The 15,695-nt window shown below is 38.3% G+C and overlaps 1 protein-coding gene across 1 annotated transcript in view; it reads right to left on the bottom strand.

Moving 5' to 3' along the window:
- The window catches only part of LOC138723168 (neuronal growth regulator 1), a 289,849-nt gene that overhangs the window by 255,232 nt on the left and 18,922 nt on the right, over positions 1-15,695 (bottom strand). The gene's annotated exons all lie outside the window — the stretch shown is intronic.

The raw sequence follows: 15,695 nt of genomic DNA on the forward strand, positions 1-15,695 counted from the left end.
AAGATCTTTCCCAGGTTTGTTACCCCAAGGCCTGTCTGGCAGGAGACAGCACTAAGTTACGAACTGACTTTTAAAAGCAATGGACATGGTTAAAGCCAGTCTGTACCATAAAAAACACTGTACCGTGCACTTGTTTGAATTACTTTACTGTTGAGCAACATAATTTGTGCAACTTAAGTGGAAATAGACATTAAAACTGGGGTTCAGCAGAAGAGACATTGTTTAAATGGAAAACAGAGCTGTAGGGTGAAAAGACAATGAGTTTATAGTTTTTTCTAAATATTACTATTGGAAAGAAAGTCATCTACTGGAATTAAAACAAGGCTTGGAATAAAGTAATACACCTCATCCACCGGGACCTTGTCAATTCCTTCATTAACAAGAGAATGGGCTCACAGACCACAAGGCCAACCATATCTTAGGCTGCATCAAAAGAAGTGTGGCCAGCAGATCAAGAGTGGTGATTCTCCCCCACCCCACTCCACTCTTGTGAGACCTCACCTGGAGTATTGTGTCCAGTTCTGGAATCCCCAACATAAGAAGGATATGGAACTGTTGGAATGGATCTAGAGGAGGGCATAAAGATGATTAGAGGGCTGGAGAACCTCCCATACAAGGACAGGCTGAGAGAGTTGGGGTTGTTCAGCCTGGAAAAGAGAAGGCTCCAGGGAGACCTTTTAGCAGCCTTCCTGTACCTGAAGAGCCTTCAAGAAGGCTGGGGAGGGACTTTTTACAAAGGCTTGTAATGATAGGACTAGGGGCAATGGGTATAAACTGGAAAGGGGCAGATTTAGACTAGATGTAAAGAAGAATTTCTTCACAATGAGGGTGGGGAGGCACTGGCACAGGTTGCCCAGAGAAGCTGTGGCTGCCCCATCCCTGGAGGTGTTCAAGGCCAGGCTGGATGGGGCCTTGAGCAGCCTGATCTAGTGGGAGGTGTCCCTGCCTCTGGCAGTGGGGGTGGAACTAGATGATCTTTAAGGTCTCTTCCAACACAAGCCATTCTATGATTCTATGATTCTATGAAAACTAATAGTTATTCTGTCAGTATCATGGGGATGCTATAAGGAATCATTCACTACTGTACTTTATCTTCATGTATTTTGATCCTATATATGGAGCAGGATGTGCTGAATATATTGTGTGCATTTGAACTCTCAGCCTTTCTCTCCCATGGCTGAAAACCAGGTCTTTTACTACCCACTACCGAGAAGACAACCGTGGCCAGGGCCCTGCATGGGAGCTGGCTCTGCTGCTGTCTTGTACCGTACACTGTGGAGATGGGGGCTGTGGGAAGGGGTTAACAAGTGTCTCCACTGAGAGCAATAGCAAGATGAGAAACTCTCCTGAAGGCTGCTTCCTAGCAGCTCTGATCCCAACTTACAAAATCATGCAGCAGCAAACCATCAAATGTTTCTAAACCTTTTACTACTCCCTCCTTCCCTGTATGTTAAGTACTTTACAGATGCAGATTCTTTTTAAAATGTGTCACCACTGAAACACACAGCCACATTTCATCCTCTTCAAAGTCAAAGTCAGATTGAAGTGAAAGAAAACATTTCAGCATCTTTTAGGTGATCCAACAAAGCTATAAAAACCCTGAACAAATTGCTATCAATTCTATCATTTAAACATTTCCACAACATGTCTCTGTGTTGAAAGGGAGTTTAGTCAGCAAGCCAAAGGGGATCCACCGGGACGTTTGCTTCTTTACCACTTCAGACCCTAGGAATGGAAGCTTGGGCAAAATAAATGACTTCCAGTTCCTAGCTCTGCACTCAGACCTACAACAGGGTAAGCATTGCCACAGCTCATCAGCTCTCTGCCTCCCTTAGCTTTTGGGACTATTGCATAATTACAATTGCACTTCATAATTTTCTGTGTTTCTTTAGAGGCATAAAATTACACCTTTGAATTTGCTTTGCTCTTTCTATTAGAACACTCCATGACAATGTTTTGAATCTGGAAAACATGAAATGTCTTAAAATGGGTATTTTCTATAGAGGAAGTGGGAGATCAACAGGAGACCATATGAAACACAGATTTATCTCCATGACAGCAAGAGCTGTACTGTGGTCTCAGTGAACTCTGAGATTTCTTTAAAAATAAGTAGTGGGACATGTCCCTGCTGTCAATCAACAATCTGCCACAGCTACAGGTGCAATCAACAGCCTCAAAAGTAATAAATTAAACACATTTCTTTTCTCTCTTTAATGTTTATCAGAATGAAATAATTGGATGGTGCACGATCTTTGTGGCTGTCAGGAGCCTTTTTTCATTTTCTAGGTCAAATGTAGGAGCCAAGTGGATGCTCGGTGCCCACCAGCAGCAGAGATACAGATCATGAAAGTATTGTACACAGCTGACACTGTTCGGGAACTTACTGTTACTCATTTCCCTTATTTTCCCTTTAATTTACTGAAATTCTCTCTCAATGTTCTGCAGAGCAAAAATTGAACAAACTTGGTTTTAACTCCCTCATGCACAAGCACTCTGAAATACCTAGGTAATGTTCTGTATAAATCAAACCCTTGATTTATTTTTGTCTTTTATTTTAACACATGCTATAGTTTCTTTACTTTTTAGATGTTTTGTTGATTCTTCTGAGGTAAGGAAATTGTTACTATCTTATTTATTGGATAACATGGTGGTGTTTCATCTCTGTCACCTGCAGTTGGAAGCACACTTAGGAGAGCATGCAAATTTTCCATAGTCACCCCATTCTTTATGTAAGCATAAAAATAGAGACTGCTTGAATACAAGTGGGAAATGAATCATAACTTGTCTTTGGTCGAAAGCACTTTCAGTCAGTGCAAAATCTCTTGCAGCATGAAAGTAATCAGAAATTTGGGTTCACCTGGAAAGAACATCTCTACATCAGCCCTTCAGCAAATATCTGCATGTGGAGCACTGGGCCATTGCTTGGGAGCAGAATGCCTTCCTGGACCACTTTGCAAACTTATCAGAACAGCAATTAGCAGAGAGCGTCAAACTGAAATCTCATACCCTATCAACACGCGGATTTTAAAATCATACCTTCTACATTTGGTATCATACAGCAGAACGATGAAAATAACTTTTCCACTCAGCTTCTCCAAACTCCAAGTTTCATTAGCAACTGGAGGAACCTGGTAGTTAGCCATCTATTCTGGGTGATGACTAGACACATCAGTAAGGTATTTCTCCCTCAGCTTTAAGAGTCTGGGACACTGCATGGCACAGGCATGTTTAGTGAAGAGCTGCCAATACAAACAGCCAGAATCTCTCCAGTAAACCAAGACTGCACTAAATCACAGAGAACTGATGGAGACATTTAATTTTCAATGCAAGTGACCTAAGCATAGTTATCTGATAGTTTATGTTTCCTTTTCCCCTACCAGACACAGGGTTTGATGTGGCTGGTAAACTGAAGTGCTTTAAAACTCTACTTTACCAAGTATTCAACCAAGACAAGATGCATTCCTTGGAAATCTTAACATCCCTAACACTGCCACTGCGCTTTTCCTGTGTCGAACACTTCAGCTTTTATAGCATGTCAGGTTTTGATCCTACCCTTATAAATGCACGTGGCATTTTGAAATGCAGTCCCCAGCCATGGCAGTGTCTGAACGTGGTCCTGCCTGTGCACAAGCTCCAAAGTTTTTCTCTGCTCTTTATTGCAAGTCAGCCATCACATCTTGGATGTCTGAACAATGAATTAGAGAAACAAGTATCTTTGGAAGAACCTAGCTGCAAAGGTGTCACACGTTGCTTTCTCTAAAACTGGAGAGGCTCTGGAGTCAAACCACAATGTGGCTGCATGAGCTGTGTAGGGTGAGAAGGAGCAGAGGGGACTAGGATCATCTGTGGTGGGTTTTGTTGACAGAGATGGAGTCTCATGAGCTTCCAGGTTTCAGTCCCAGTACTCCTTAGTACCTGATTCTGCAGTGGATTAAGCCAGGTGGACTACAGAGGATCCCTGCGGACTCCCATCCTGCCACCTGCAGTGCTAGAACTGCTGCTGTGGCCACATGGTAAGCAGAATTAGCAAACACATTGAATGGACTAGATTTAATTTCCCTTTAGACAAGGCACTCCACACACACACTTTTTCAGTGTTCAGTAAAGCTCTTATACACAGATTTTCCAATTAGACTTTTTTTTATTAAGATAAACTGCTTTAACATGCTTGCTTTTTTTCTGAATAGTGTGCTGTATTTTGTCTTTTGAAAATAATCATTGAAGTGTGCTTTTATCCTCCTTCATATCCCATACAGAGTTCTAGATATCTCATTCTTAACTTAAAACACATTTAAATGTATTGCAACATCACATATTTCTGTGTACTGAACCAGATAGACAATGGGAAAAACACAGATGCAGTCTTCCTTTTTCTTCAACAAAATATAAATTTGGAAATTTCCAAATCTCACATTGTAGAAGAAACAATGATAAAAATTAATTTCTACTACCCAAAACTGTAGCTAAATATTTTCATTCCATAAGATCACTATTAAGTTGCATTTGACAATAACACACATAGAGATCATCACCTGAGTAACAAGTTTTTGTTAAGCAGACACAGATCATATTTCCATGATATATTTATCCATAAGTGTGTCTGGTAAAATCCACATAGATTCGTTGTTTGCCCCTTTAAAAAACCAAACCTAAATGTATACTATTCAACAATTTTAGGTGTCAATATGTTGAATGATCCCACAGGACCCCTCTTCAAGCTAAAGGTAACTGCTAGTCCTGGGCAGCCACAGTCCCCTCATTCAGCCTCACATCCACATTCACACACATTTCTAATTATTTGCTGTAACAAGTGTAAACTCTTCAATATTTCCTTACCCTTGTGTGAAAACTAACAACAGAACTTTATGAGCTTAAATTTACTTCTGTATTGTTTGAGGACTTGTCTAGCATCTCGTTAGTAGCTTCTCTTCATCTTGCAACTTTAATTAGCAGCTCCAGTCTGGGATTTACCTATGACTGTCATGGGTGAAGAGTGCTAACTAATGAATTATTCAAAGTAAATTAAGGGACTAAGGGAGTTCTCTACCTGTCTAAGACGAATACACACTTCATTAGCAAATATTTTCACCTGTGACAGTCACAGGTACCTCACAGACTGAATTTTTGCACTCACCTGGAATGGATTCTGTCTATGTCCATGTTAATGTCAAATCTGGAGTTTTACTTCTATAGAGATTACATTAACAGTGACAGTTAGTAAATTGGATCCTCAAGATTATAGGATATCTTCATTAAACCTAGGTAATGCTAGGGACGGCTAAGCAGGCAGATCTGTATCGCCCTTAAATACCCCAGTGCAATGTGATTTATCACTACCACTGCAGACATCTTGGTACATTAGCTGAAATTTTCTGAAAAAACTTTTGGTGTTATTTTTAACTCTGAAAATATGCCGAAAGCTTCAAGCCTGTTACCTGCCTCGCCCTGTGCCAGGCTATGTAAGGATCTGCCCTCCATCAACCCATCCTGTTCACCTCTTCAGCAGCAGTTTACTAGCCATGGACACCAGTTCTAGATGAGCTTTTCAATAGGACCAGATTGGTAAAAACAGAACTGCACATACATTCCTGACAGCCTCAAAGACAATGAATCCATCACAATGGAGTTAGCAGAAAGACACATTCGTGCAGACTCTGCTTGGACAATGTGAGTGCTTCTACACAAACTAATTAATGTTACATATCGGATACCATAAAGAAGAGCTGCAGTTAGCTCGTGCAAGAGGCACTGCAGAAAAAAAAGGGGAACCAAGTGAGCTAGCTCGGTGTATCAGGGGAAAAGTCATTGGCACCTCTCATTCAGAAGCCAAAATACTCCCTCTCTAGAAAATAAAAGAGATGGAGAGAATCTCAGCATGGAGCTGCTGCACATAGTGAGAGCAAGACTTCTCTGGGTTTCAGAGCCAAGGAAAGAGACCTGCACACTTCAACTGTGATAGGGCTGTCAGCCACATCTTCCCAGGGCTGGGGCTGGCAGCCTGTGCCCTGCTCCCAGCACCCCTCCTGCCTAAGGACCAGCATTCACTAACCCAAGCTGCCAGCTGGGACATCACCTCCTGCTCCAGATCTGTTCTCAGGTATCCCTGCGCCCTGCTGTGATGACACAGGCCAGAAGGCTCCTTTCAGCATCTTTGGGAAACAGGAAGATGCCATCTCACATCAGCGTAATGCTTATCCTCAGAGCTCAGGAAGCAGACATACAATTGCTTTCACAATAATTATAACACTCAGCAGCACAAGCAGCATATAAATGTTAGAGTCTTATGGAGGAAAATAATATAAATACATAATCACTGTAGTATCATGAAACTGCTGGCAGACTATTAGCACTAGAACCTTTAATGCAGTTTATGGTATGAACAATATATCTGATAGCTGGTAGTTATATAAGTTAAAGCAAATAAATTACCAACAGCAACTGGCTGTGTCCTAGTCTCTCTATAAGATGGCATTCCTGTTATGGCACAGATTCCCAAAGGATAGCAAGCCTGCTCTCAAGGATATTGATCTGCTCCGCTGTACTTCCTCCTAATTGTCACCAATGCAGTCCCCTCCAATTAGCCTGCTCAGCTAACCAGCAGCAGCAGCCTACTCTCCCCCCATTCATTATCCAGGTAGGTGACAAAGTCAAAGCTGAGCTAAAAAAGAGCCCAAAAAGAATAGAAAAACAGAGCAGTGGCTGCTGCTGCTCCAGGCATTTTTTTTTTTTTACTTGCAATATTTTAATATGCTTACAGGACTGAAAGCTGTCAGTGAAATAATGAATACAAACACTCTTCAGGAACTCTGTATCAGTGGAGCAGGGAAATGTCCACCCTGCCAGCTTTTCCAAAATTAAACAAGAACCCATCACATGGGATTATAAAGTCATCTTTTTTTTTTTTAGCTGACAGAAATCACTGGTTGTAAAAAGTGCTGCCTTCCACAATGTAACAATAAAATTGACTCTTAAAGATAAATGGAACTGTTCACTTATAGAAAACGTTCATTGGTTTATGAACAGAGGGCAAATGAACAAATTGCTTGCTAAATAACTGTGGGGGGAAAAAAAGCCACAGAAATGCTTTTGGTTCACTAGGTTGATTCCACAAGTGGCTCAAATCAGTACAGTTGCACTTCGCAACCCTGTGCCACAGGTGTGATGAAGACAAGACAAATGACAAGTATCTCCTGCAACTTAGACATGTTGTTTTGTATTTTTTTTTCTGTGTTTGCAACCTACATTAAAATGTTCTCAATCACACTCCTACACACAAGAGATTTTATTTAGGCCATTAAAGAAATCAGAATTTTAACATTAAAAGTAATTATGAATTTAATAAATCTTAAAGAACTTCAGAGAACTTAAAGAATTTCAGAGAGAGACACAGTAGCAGTGACAAAAGGTTTAGATACAGGAAATTTTCAAATGAGCAAATGGTGTTTCTGTGCTCCAAACAACAGGCAATGGTGCTAGTGAGGGGAGCTGAGATTCATCTGGATTCTTTACCCCCTTTTGCCTGGGTGAAAGGGAACAACTCCCATAACTGAGTCAAAGGAAAGAATCACCCTTCTGACATATTCAGCTCGGCAAAGGGCCTAAATATGTCTTCTGGAGAGTCAACCAGCCACAACAACTAAGTCCTCTATTTCTTCAATAGCTGATTCCAGTAGCTAATTGCCTGTAGAATACTTGTTTTGCATTTATGTTGAAACTGTACAGTTTCAGCTTTTAGTCATTAGTTTTCATTATGGTTTTTTGCCCAGGTTGAATTTTCTGAGTTTTTTTGACATACAAACATTTTTCAAAACAAAGAGTTTGCCCATTTCTAATTTGTTAAACTAATTAGGCTGAGTTCTTTAAGTTTTTTCTTGTAAATATTTTTTATTTCCCATATAACATTTTTCTCTCTCTTCTGCCATTTTTCTGTTTGTTCAGCATCTTTGAGAAAACACACACCAGAACTATATATCATATTTCACTACCTATCTCATCAAGGCATTTGTATTCCTAACCATAACTCCAAATGTGCAAAAGTCTGGATCCTATTACTGTGGGTTTTGCCACAGTGTTATATTAGGACACAAGGTAAACTTTATTTTTAGAATGAATTCACCTTACAGAGATGTTACTTTTGAGCTGCTTTCCTCTTCATTTTATCTTATTCCATTCATGACTGTGTTATTTTCAAATTTCATTATCAATAATTTTATATAAAATTAAATATTCATGCATCAAAGGGAACTGCCCTCATTGCTTACCACTGAAGAACCCCAACAGAAATACCCTCCCTACCCACACTCGGAATTGACTCCACACTGACTATTTTTTTCAGGTCTGTTAACTATCTGGATCTTAATCCACTTATGATAGCCTTAATGAACTTACAGCTTGCTTCAAGTTTTTTTAAGAAACAAGGGGTTTTGTAGAACTAAATCAAAAAGCAGTAATAGGCAGTGCTCATTGCATGCAGCCTTTCAGATGAATCTCAAGATTATGGCAGATTTTAAAAAGTTCCTTCCTCTCAAAAGAAAGCAAAAAAAAAAAAAATATTGATTTTTTTAACTACTAGAATCTGCTGGATTTTTCGTGGAGTGTTTTATATCATATATTATGATGCAATGACATCTACAGACTGGTGATCTTCTCAACCAAGTCTTGCAGCACTCCAAGGTTCAAAACATCCAGATCTGCTGGCACACAGATGGTCACCCTTCAAAGCTAAGTGTGCAACATCTGTCTCAGAAAGTAATGATTCCCAAGTGACATTTGTCTGCTTCTTTCCAAATGTAGAGAAGTTTTTGAAAAGTGTTAACAGTGATGAAAGATAGGCAACTTACTGTTCTTTCTGGCATGAGCCTGTCCCATTGTTATGGTTTCATAGACGTGAACATCACTGGGATCTGCTACATCTTTTGCTTTCAGATACATAATAGAAACAGTACTTTCTTCATCAAGTGTAAGAAAAATATCTACATACCTACATTTATTTACACAACAGTAGCATGTGAAAAAGCTCCAGTAATGATTACATAAAGATCAAGCGTGAAACCTTATTATATACAACAGGGAAATTAGCTTTCCAATGATATACGGCATGACCTTCAAGTACCAGTATTCACAGCAGAGTCTGTATTCAGCCATTCATATGTACATTCATAAATTTGGAAATTGTAAATTACATTACAAGGTGGATTCACCTCTAGTGAATGCTGAATTCTATCTTTTACTTATGCACATCTATCACAAATAAATATTTACTAGCACGCCCACAGCATTTGCTGCAATGCTCACTCACTTCCTGATTAAATGCAGGTGGTTTTCATCCATAACTACTATTGAAATTCAAAAGTGAAAATGGTTTAGGATATAAAAATTATCTTCTAAAATTATCTTTTAGAAGTATATTTAGTGCCACACGTCTTGGTCCTCTCATTCAAATGTAAAATGTTCTGCTTTCTGTCTTCATTGTTTTCCACTCTGTAATAATAAGATTTGCAGTCATAGAAGCAAATCAAGCCCTACCGAGTGCCTTACACCCCAGCACAGGCAATGAGCTGGCTCTGTCATTGCCACATCCAGGGCAGTGGCCAAATTAAGGACATTCATTTTCATGGCTGGTTATTAATACCTGGCAACCAGAATGTTAAGTCAAATACATTATCCCTGATGAGATGGAGAAGCTGGAACCAGTGGAAAATGAAGCAAGATACCAAGAGGATGGTCTGAAGACATATTTACCACAGAGGTCTGAAGTAGTGTCGCAATGCAAGATAGCATTACTTAAAAACAGAAGGAAAAACAGTTCCATTAATCAAGAAGAAACAGTCCAAGTAGGAGTGGTCAAGTGAGATGGTCAGTTGAAAAGGTGTTTATTTGAGACTGGCAGAAATGAAAGATGTGATCTTTTCTAAAAAAATATAAAGCTTGAGCTTCTTGCTGGGTATCTACAAAGAGATTTCAGAAGACAAAACTGAGCTTTTAGTTTGCAAATCTAGGAGGCTGATGTAGGATTTCATTCTGAGATGAAAATGTATCAGCGTGTTGTCTTCATGGAGATAGCAAGTTAGCTTTCAAGAGCAAAGAAATAGGAAATGAGGGAGTAACCAGCCAAAGGGATCCAAAGCCTGTCATGTAGCAAAAACATGGAACAGGACTTTTAAAAAGGTAAATAATAACGATAATGTTAATAATAAAAACATAACCAAAAGAGGACAGAGACTCACAAGTCAAGAGGATTTCAAGATGAGCACAGCTGGTGATGTTAAAGCTAGCTGACAGATAATAAAAAAAAAGAGAACTATTTTTTGGCAAAACTCCTGTCTCTCCTTTACATATTCAGGTTTAATGCTACTGTGAAATATACTGAGCTACTTGCCCAAATAATATTCAGCGGCTCTGAGATTTTCATGAGCAATATCACTCCAGGAGGATATGATTGTTTCCAAGGGTTTTTATGTGTTTAGGATCAACTCATCTTGCTTAGGCTGCCAGTTTCAGAGGCGATAAATTAACAACATACTTTCTTGGATTATATATTATTTTTGTTTAATGATACAGACCATCATACACTAGGATATTTATAGCCAGATTTCAGGTGGCTGGATCACCTTCAGAAAGAATTTCCTGCTCTTTTTCTTTTATTATTTTTAGAGTAGCTAACACAGTAAATTAGGGCCCTGATCTAGGAAATTTAATTTATCTCCAACAGTGAAGCGAGGTGAACTCACCTTGATCAAATATTTCATATAACACATTAGCATGAATATAAAACATATTTCACAGCACATCCGGTATTATATTTTGTTGTTACTTTTACTGTTTCTGACAGATAATTACTATGCTTGGGGTAAAGAAGCCAACAGTCCGCGTTTGACATACCAAGTTTACTTTAACCAGTCTAAAAACCACTGCTGCCTTGAAGAACTGCAAAAATCTTTTATATGCTTAGTATAACTAAAAATCCTAAGGACTACAAAGCAAACAAATAAATGCATGTTCACAAATATTTTTAGGAGATATGTCCTGCACATTGGAAATTGAACTTACTACAGTTACAGACAGGATTTGGATGCAGACAGAAGCTGGAGCACCATCACTGGTTTTGGAAGTGATGTTCCTCCTTCTTGCTTAATCTACAGTTTCATGGCAATACCAGAGTCACAGCATGTTTGACTGATCAACAGGGAACAAGTTTCAAAAGCTTCTTTCCCTGTTTTCAGAAATTATTCAAGCTCAGGAAAAGAAAAAATATTTATGTCCTATTTGCTAAAATTTCATTGGAAAATAAACTGTGGGTTTCCCACAGAATATTTTCAAGATATTACTAAAAGATGTTTTTCAAAAAACCTTTGAAATTGATTAATGTAGTCAATGAATAATCAAAACAATTTTTCTATGGATCTAAGGAAAGAAGTAAATGAGAAATATTTAATGTTGTCCATGAATCTTTAGCCATACTGCAAACTGAAACTTCTCTACTGTTTCCAATGCTCTGGAAGTCTAATTTATAACAAAACAATTATTAGTTCTTGTGGTAAGACACTAATAATGACAATAAAACTCTAACCAGTGATCAGAATATGTTTTACAATCTCTAATATAATCTTTGTCTAGGAAAAGTATTCACAAGCATACTCATGAAAACATTCCACTGGAAGAAATAAAAGATAACCTGAACTATTGGATCCATTTTTGTTAGAAATCTGACATATTCTGTTAACTGCTGTACAAGTCTTGCCCTGGAAAGAGAAGCTAATTAAATGAATTCAGAAATAGATTTTAAAATATCTTGCCTAAACCCTTTTCTGCAGGGCTTGCTACAATCGCGATGCATTCTGGGCTCAGTGTGAGGGAAAGCAAAAGCTCTGGGCAATTTCTCTAACAGATCTACTGCAAAAAAATTAATACAACACTTCTGGAAAAGGTTTTACAACTCTCAATTTTGCACCAGTGGATTGTTCATACATTAAACCCATACACAGCAGCAAAGAACAGGACATATTTGAAAACCTCAAGTTGGAAGGCTGAAGGGCAGTGGTTTTGCTAGTCTTCAGGCAGAACTGATGCAGACAAATTGGCTTGCCATCATAAAACTCGGAGTTAAGAAGTTAGCAAACAAAGTAACAAATACTAATAGTAGTCTTTGTTTCTTACTGTGAATTTTTCATTTACCCTTTTCATATAGCACCAAAAAGACACTAGCTTGTCAAATTGTCAGAAGGGGTGATAAATCCTTTCCCTGTACTGTAAACACTCTCTCTCCTTATTTTGATCAGGAACATCTGATGATCTGAAGACAGCAAGATGCAGCAGCCTGAAACAACTGTTGTGGAATGAAGCTGGCACAAGCTTGAAGCCACCAACATTTTTCCTTCTCCCCGATCCTTGCCCTGAACCATCCCATCGTCTGCCTGCTCCAAGGCTTCTCCTGCTGATTTTCAACCCACAGTCTCAGAGCTGAAGGCAAATTGCTCTTCCACTGCCGCATCTGTTTGTCTGTCTTGGGGGTACCTCAGGACCATCCAGCAGTTATTTCAAGTATAACTTCATAAAAAGGCATTAAAAGGTATTCTGCTCAAAGAAGATAATGATTTTTTTTTCCTCTGTGTATATAGTTGACAAATATTTCTTGAACCCTCCCGTTCCTAGAACACAAACACAAACCTTGGCATAGCCTTTTCTCCTGGCACCTCACCAGTGGTAGGACATATCCAGTGCAGACAGTTCTGTGCTTGAAGAATTCTGAAATCTTTAAAAAGGTTTTATATCAAACAACACTAAATCAGAAAAAGAAAAGAAAAAAAACCATCCAAGAAAGGCTTTGCATCGCTAATTGTTCAGAACAAGTATTGCTTGCAATCTCACGTACAATTAAAGACCAACTCCAAATTACTTCCTGTAGCTGAAAATCACTTTCTGTTGAAAATGGAGTCCTCTTGAAGATCTGTGTAAAATGCACTCTTACACATTATCTTTTCAGGTTCATTTCTCCCGGTAAAACATACTCAGGAATATACATTATAATATGGAATATATATTGTAATATGGAGCTAAATTTGCCATCCAAATTCTGCTGAAGTTAAAGATGATCATTAACAGACCTAATTCTTCATTTCATTATGCATCCCACTAACAAGTTCAACAGATCTTTATGGTGCAAACAGTTTCATTATTTATAACCACTTTTGGACTGCTTTATAGTGTGGATCTGAACTTACATAAATGAAGATCATAAAATCATCTTTTTTCTTAAATAATCTAATCAAGCTAGTCTACTAATTTAAAATTAATGGGATGGAATGAAAATGTTGGATAGTTTCAAAATTAAGTGTGGAACCAGGTTACTTTTAATCAAGCTGTCAAGCAAATTAGTGGCTTCAGTCAGTGAGTAGTATTTAAAGGACTTCTTTGCTTGTGAAAATGTTCTTGGAACCATTACAGGAACTATCTACTTTTTGCTAAAGACAGATGAATGCTAAGAAGTACAGCTTGCCCTGCGCCAGGTTCATAATTGTATCATCATAAAGCTTTGCTAGACAGGGAAATTCTGTATCAGTCTGCTGGGGGTCAGTATAGTAAAGATTTTCAGAAAATAACTTGTAATCTGCAATATTCTACACTTGCGGCATGGCAACACAAACAAACAAACAAACAAAAACACTACCACAACAATAAAAAAAATTCAAACACTACCAAACCCAAAACAAACCAAAAAAACAAACCAAAACAACTTATAAAAAAAAAGTATATAAGCACATGAACTTTCCCAGAATAGCAATTCAGAAGTATACCTTTCTGCAGGAAATGAAGCTGCAAGAAGGAGAATTCCCCCTGCTCCAGATCCCACACCTTCCACCAGCATGTTAGCCTTGGCTCCCAGCCACACTAGGGCACTTGCAGTCACTCACATTGGGTGCTTGACAAGCACCAGTGGTGAATAATCAGTAGCAGGCACTCAAGCTGCACGTTCCTGATACCGTCCCTTCCCAAGACTTATTATCTTCTAATAACTACAACCAGCCCTACAAAGGCATTACCTATTATAAAGGGTCAAAATTATACTTCAGTACTGCCAAAGGTACTTATTTGTTAATTGAGTGGTGCTCTTTATTATCAACTGATTACACTAACTGATGTACAAGATGTTTTAACTTTATAAAAGGGTTGACAACTTCAATAATGAGCACTGAATTCCTGTTGTTTTACATGATTACTGATTCTTATCTAGAAAAACCATAACGAAGAGCATTCCTGATTTGTCATCACACAGGTACAGATATACGTTATTTAACAGCCTACATATGTAGCCAAATTAATATTCTTAAATAGAAAAAGGAATCCCTTATTCTGCTATGAATATATTGATCTTCTACAATCAGTCAGATTTTTTAGCCACAGACATGTTTGGATAGTGTAATTTCTCTGCTTCCAACTTATGAATAATGTGTCAAGTCCTCTCTGAAGACAGCAGACATTTGCACAGAAACTCTATTCCAGGTAACATAAACTTTGACCAGTGGTTAGTACGGCACATCTTTTGCTACTACATAAAATACTATTACTTTGTACTACTCCAATGTATTATATTCCATTGAAGAATTCAAAAAATTTGCAATAAATGTAAGAACCTAAGCTTATTCCTCTTCCACCTTGCCACCTCAAAAAGAATCACAGGAATTTCAAATGTACTCGTATTCAGTGAACACTGGAAGCTTTATGGCTATGTTTTGTTTGGTGGCTGGTTTTGGTTTATGCACTTACAGTTTTAAGCATTGCATCCCAAATATATATTATCATGAGCTATGATCTTAGTGAGACAGTGGATTCTCCTTGCAGTTTATTCTAGCTATAATAAGCAGGTCAACTATCCATATGTTTGACATCAATATACCATTTAGACTCTGGATGACTATCTGAATATCTCCTCCTACTTAGTTGGTACTTGAGTCGTGGCTTGGGGACTAACTTGGCTCTTCTGTGATGACTTCCTCAAGTCACATGACAATGCACTTAACCATTCTTATTATATTCCGCTTTTCCACACAAGAATTATTTTCATGAACACTTCAAAACAATGTTCCTTCTAATCCCTCACTTGGTTAATCTTTTAAGAAGAAAATGTATTTGGATGTGTCTAAAATACTAAAAAGTATACTTTTCAAGCCAGTCATTCCAGAATTATCATATTTGAATTAAAAATACATTTTGTTTTAGAAAATATTCTCCTTCACTACTCACTTTAGCTAGCCAATATATATAAAAAAGCAGGAATCAACATCGTCCATTGAAAATGTGATGTATGATACAATCATGCAATCATAAAATGGTTTGGGTGGGAAGGGATCTTATAGAATATCCAGTTCCAACCCTGGAATCAGATGAGGTTGCTGAAAGCCTCAACACATAGGCCGTGCTTATTACTACTATTTTCATACACAGAATAGTGCGTTCCCTGGGCATGAATAGCTTCACTGCAGTAAACATTAATGCTAAAATACATGGTAGGGAGGGAAAGGTGAACTACTGCTGGGGAGAGAAGGCCACAGGCACACAGAAAAACAACATGCAGGTAGTAAAACTGCTCTGGTATGCCAGTTACCTACATTTAGAAAGGCCAGGCATCCTAAGGTATTAATCATTTATATTACCACTTAAGCCTCGTTGGTATTTATCAAAGAATGCATGTTAACTTG

Source organism: Phaenicophaeus curvirostris, chromosome 8 (assembly GCF_032191515.1).
Source record: "Phaenicophaeus curvirostris isolate KB17595 chromosome 8, BPBGC_Pcur_1.0, whole genome shotgun sequence".
Taxonomy (NCBI): domain Eukaryota; kingdom Metazoa; phylum Chordata; class Aves; order Cuculiformes; family Cuculidae; genus Phaenicophaeus; species Phaenicophaeus curvirostris.